This window comes from Halichoerus grypus, chromosome 6 (genome assembly GCF_964656455.1).
Source record: "Halichoerus grypus chromosome 6, mHalGry1.hap1.1, whole genome shotgun sequence".
Lineage (NCBI taxonomy): Eukaryota > Metazoa > Chordata > Mammalia > Carnivora > Phocidae > Halichoerus > Halichoerus grypus.
The window spans coordinates 105,244,867-105,250,556 of record NC_135717.1 but is presented as its reverse complement, the minus strand read 5'-3'; the positions used below and the strand labels follow the sequence as shown (position 1 = coordinate 105,250,556).

Sequence of the window (5,690 nt, the reverse complement as noted above, 5' to 3'; positions counted from 1 at the left end):
TTTGCTGGACCATGAATAGCAAGGATGAATATCATAATATCATTCAGTGTTGCGTAATGCATATTAACTATCTGCCAAATATAGGATTCCTCCCAAGTAATGGAAGAAAGTATAATCACTAGCCAGAATGCACTACTTTAAACTAACTGCTCTCAAGGGTGTACTGAAGCTCAGCTGAAAGCAGTGAAGTTTGAAAATGTGAGCTGTGTCCTGACTAATTTTTAGGTGTTCTGTGTGCTTTGTATTTATTAAATTCCATGTCGTGAAACAGCGGATTATGTTAGCATGCTTACTAGCAGAAAGGTGTTTGTGAAGTTACCATGTAATATCATTAGAAGATTCTCATTCTCACAGTGGAAATACGTTTTTACTTGGCATCCCTTATGTAAGAGACCCCCCAAAAATATTCTCCTAGACTTTAGTACTAAGAAAAAAATGACTTTCCAGACAAACTCATTTGAATTTTTATCATACAAAAATTATGATTCATCCCATGTTCCTTCCCTTTTGTAGTAAGGAAGAGAATCAAAAAATAGAGGGTTTAGTTGTTGTGACTATCTCCTCACAGATTCCAGTAAATATTTTTATTCTTCTAAATTATTTCTGATCATGCTTGTCATTTGCTTAAGTTATTTGTTCTTTTATATATATTCAAACACCACAAACTATTAAAAACCCTTTTGAAGTAAAAAGTATTCTAAAGTATCAATAAATAAATGAACAGATAGGTAGATGGTTTCAAGGATAGATGATATCTTTCATTCTCTTAAAAACAGATCTTCAAATATAGTCGATATTAATGCTGTATCATGGTTTTCTATATGTTTTTTATCAACAAAAATATTATTACTATAATAATTTTTAAAGTATATTTTATATCTAAGAATGTACTTAGTTTTTCATAATTTGTTCGTCACCAGAATATACATATTTACACTTTTAATCATAGCATTAATGAATTAATATTTTCTAATGCATGTAAAACAGTACCTGGCATAGAGAAAGTGCTACTCTAAAGGCTTATTTCATAAATTGTTCTAAAAATATTAAAAACAGTTGCTAAAACTTGAGAATTATCAAGAGGATTAATTTTAACAGTGTATGGTTAACTGAGGAAATACAAGTATCCCAAGAAAAAAAAATGGCAAATATTTTTTAATACTTCCTAAGACACTTCAAATAAAATTTTAACAAAGCATCAGTCTCTTTTGTGTTACAATATTAACATTTAAAACAAACATGCCTAAAAAAAAATAAAAAATAAAACAAACGTGCCTTAGGATGGAACTGACATCAAGAGAACAACACTCCCCAAGAAAAGTTGCAAAACCTCCTACTGAGTGTGAAATATTAAAAACTGGTTCATTCTGACCACCAGGGATATAGTACAGAGCCAGTACACAATGTACAACTGTATATAATGATGTTAATAATACATGAATAGATTCTCGATTCACCAAATATCAGGGCACTCTTGAAACTTGAAGAAGTAAACGTGGGACATGTGGAAAGAAGGCACAGTCTCTCAGGCTCTGGATATAATAGTGGCTATTATTAGGAGCTTAAGGGTGAACGAACAAAAGAATCAGGATTCTTTAGAGAGTATTCTTCAAATTCTTCCATCTTAGGGGACAGCTACAGGCATAATAACATTTGACTAAAGAAGAAATTAAAGAAGTGGCTTCATAAAAAATTGAAGTGTGATTTCTCAGAGGCTCATCTCCATGCAAGGGCAGAACCACTATCAAAGTTAGACTCAAAGGAGCTTTCTATAATTCATTACAAAGAAGCACCACCTTGGGATCTATTGGGCAGTGAAAACTCTAAGCTCCAGTTAGAAGCTAGAAGAGGCTAGAAATCCAATTGGTACCAAGTTTTATCCCAGAGGATCACAAAGATATTAACAATACCCTAGCCTACACACAAGAGCTAGATTATAACAATAAAGCATACAGCTGGGGCCCTTCCGTTTAGCCTCTGCAACAACTTCCAGGTCTAGGTAAGTTATTTAGCCTTGTATTTGAATCCAGTTTCATGTACATTACACGTTGCGGTGTGTATTACATATTTTGGTATACATAATGCACCTGGATAGTGCACACCTATGTAAAATGTTCTGTGCCTTTAAAACTGACAGTGATAATGAAGTCAACTTCAGGTGTCATATATGAAATGGAAAAGTTACTATCAAAGCAAAGGCAGAAGCAAATTCTTGAATGTGTGCTTCAAGCCTAACAACAACTTCTATCTTCTGTTTGAAAACTAGTCCTCCGTTTGAGCCAGAGTGAATAGATGGCTCCTCCACCACTGGTTAGCTATCATGGGACCTGCTTTCTCATCTATAACATGGGAATAATACTAATATCTGCCCCCCCATATGGGTAGTTTGTGGACTTAAAGGACAGTTAAAAGCTTCTATTACCATGCCCTAGAATAGTGCTATCCAATAGAAATGCAACATCTTTTATATCTGATGCATATTTTACGCTTAGAGTGTATCTCAATTTAGTTTAAGCCCCATTTCAAGTACTCAGTAGCAATATGTGACTAGTGACTACTATATTGAACAAGGCAGTCCTAGAATATAGTTAACGTTCATTAATACAGTAGTATTAATGTTTGTAGTAGTATTTTACTATTCCTTGGTATCACTGATATTGGTATTATTATTATTCTTACAAAAATCCTAAGCTATGCTTATAACTGTTCACAGAGTTATAAAATAATTTTAAATTCTTTGCTAATTTTCAGAATATACAAGCCTCCAGTGATGCTACAAAAGCTAATAAAAATGAAAGCATATATGCACCTTAATATGTTAGGAAAAATTACAAAGAAAATTGTCAAAGAGCACAGCAAACATTAAATGGGAAAAAAAATGTATGAACATGGGGGAAATTTTCAGATAGAGCATATATTTCAAGAAAAGGTTTTTAGAAGGCAGGAGTTAAGGCTAATAAATATAGGTCCAAATTTTGGCTTATAGCCAATATAGTAGGAATTATTAACTAAACCCTCTGCTTATTACCCAGAAAATCAAGATAAATTTAAAGGCCTTCGACAATTGAACAGAGGAGTAACATGGACAAACAGATGTATTAGGAAAATTTAGCAGTGCTCACTTTGGGAGAACATATACTAAAATTGGAACAATATAGAGGAGATTAGCATGGCCCCTGAACAAGGATGATACACAAAATCATGAAGTATTCCACACTTTTCAGCATAAGAAACATAGTCAATGATAACGTAATAGTGTTGTATGGTAACAGATGGTAGCTAGATTTGTGGTGAATATAGTATAACATAGAGATGTTGAATCACTATTTTGTACTCCTGAAGTGAATGTAACATTGTGGGTCAACCATACTCAAATAAAGAGATTTAAAAAAAGAGACAATTTAGATAATACAGTTTTGAATTAAGGAAAAATCAGAATTGTACAAGACCTTCTAAAACATAATTACTTTGTAAGTCAGGGAGCCTCTTTGGCGGGGGGGGGGGGGGGGAGGAAAAGCTTGAAGTTTTAAGAGATCTATGCCTAAAGGAATATGTAGGCCTTGTTATTAGATTCCAAGGGAGAAACTTCTCAGGACACTGAGCCTTCCTAGGTCTGGCCTAAGAGGCTCTTGTCCTGAATCCACAGAGCATTCTATCTCTTACCTGATCTCTTTCTGACAACCCCTAATCATGCTGCAGATATCAACTTAGCCTTCCCTTCCTTGGGAAGATTTTCCTGACTCTAAAAGACTCTGATAGATGTCTATGGCACATTCTTTTACCTTTATGGTAGTTCTTACCACAATGTATTTCAATTCCAAGAATACGTACCTATTTTTTTCTTCTTGAAACTCTTTTTTCTTGTTTACTTTCTATCCCTGAAGGATCTTGTAATTTCCTTTCAACCATCTACACATGTAACTTTTTTTTTAAAGATTTTATTTATTTATTTGACAGAGAGAGACACAGTGAGATAGGGAACACAAGCAGGGGGAGTGGGAGAAGCCGGCTTCCCGCGAAGCAGGGAGCCCGACGTGGGGCTTTATCCCAGGACCCTGGGATCATGACCTGAGCCGAAGGCAGATGCTTAACGAATGAGCCACTCAGGCGCCCCTATACATATAACTTTTAAATCTATGTCCAAAACCTGCTGGAATTCTCTACCTTGATATATACAAAACTAAAATTATCATCCTATTTTTTTTTCAAAATCTCATCCTCCTCCTCCTGACTCCTATTTAACAACCTCATTGTTCTCTTGGTCACAAAAAAAATCTTGAATTCATTCTTGGCTCTTCCTCTCACTGTGCCAGCCAGACAAAACATGGCCAGTCCTGTAGATAGCCCCACTGTCTACAGAATGCCTTTCCATTATTCTGACTCAGAGCCTCATTAGTTCCTACCTACATGAACACCTTTTGGCTGGCCCTCTGATTCAAGAGTCTCTCCTACCCCAGTCTGCTGACACATTCCTGCCAAATTTTCTCTTTTCTAAACCTTTTTATTTCAGTATAGTTGACCCACAATGTTACATTCACTTCAGGAGTACAAAATAGTGATTCAACATCTCTATGTTATACTATATTCACCACAAATCTAGCTACCATCTGTTACCATACAACACTACTACGTTATCATTGACTATGTTTCTAATGCTGAAACATATGGAATACTTCATGAATTTGTGTATCATCCTTGTTCAGGGGCCATGCTAATCTCCTCTGTATTGTTCCAATTTTAGTATATGTTCTGCCAAAGTGAGCACTGCTAAATTTTCCTAATACATCTGTTTGTCCATGCTGCTCCTCTGTTCAAATTCCTTTTCTTGTCTCAGCATATTAAATCTTAACCGCTAAGCCTGCTTTCTAAATCCCCCATAATATGACTCCAAACTATCCTTCCAGCCTTAGCATCTACAATATTCTCAGTTAATTAAGTGTTCCAACCAAATTCTCTGTTACTCAAAAAAAATCCTTATACTTTCTCAACTTCATTATTTTTTCATTTTCTTTGCATAGGAATACATCACTCACACAATCTGTACCTAAAAATACCTTTTATTAAAAAATGATCTTTCTCTCACTTCAATCCCAATCTGTATTTTGGGACAAAATTTATATTATTGAGTTCCATCTTTTTTTATAGCTTCTAGTCAATTTGAAGTTCCTTGAGAAAGGAATCATGTCTTGTTTTTCTTAGTATTATTTTCAATCCGTCACCCTAGAGAAAAGTAGTAAAAATATGAATGGAAGAAGAAAGCTCACCAAACAATATCCCTGCAAATGTCCCATAGTGAATTAGAAGCAAATTGGAAAAGTCTGGTTATGCTCTAGATAGAAGAAAGATCCACCTGAGGGGCGGAAACTTATTAGGTAAATAATGGAAAAATATTTGCATGTGTTTATTATTTAATCACTCAGTACTTACTAAATGCCTATTGACATCCTCAAAATATTTCAAAAGAAGTTCCAAAAATGATAAATTTACAGTATTCAAAGCCTCATTCTAAGTGACTATACTGTGGAGAAGTTTCACTTGAGAATAAAAGATCGGCAAAACCTCTTCACTTGTTCACAAAGCCACCTTTTAACTCAGAAGTTTCCTGGAGTTGAAAAGGTAGTAACTCAAAAAGCACTGAGCAGCTGAACTCAATTCAACTTTGAATATTTTTTTATTTTTAGCAGATTCTC

General features: G+C 34.7%; 2 non-coding genes across 2 annotated transcripts; one reads left to right on the top strand and one right to left on the bottom strand.

Moving 5' to 3' along the window:
- Positions 1–3,114: 3,114 nt before the first annotated feature.
- LOC118530815 (U6 spliceosomal RNA) lies at positions 3,115–3,221 on the top strand. Its single transcript, XR_004914820.1, has one exon. It is a non-coding gene; the product is annotated as a U6 spliceosomal RNA (small nuclear RNA).
- Positions 3,222–4,658: 1,437 nt separating this feature from the next.
- Positions 4,659–4,765, bottom strand: LOC118530814 (U6 spliceosomal RNA). The gene has a single exon (XR_004914819.1). It is a non-coding gene; the product is annotated as a U6 spliceosomal RNA (small nuclear RNA).
- Positions 4,766–5,690: the final 925 nt, after the last annotated feature.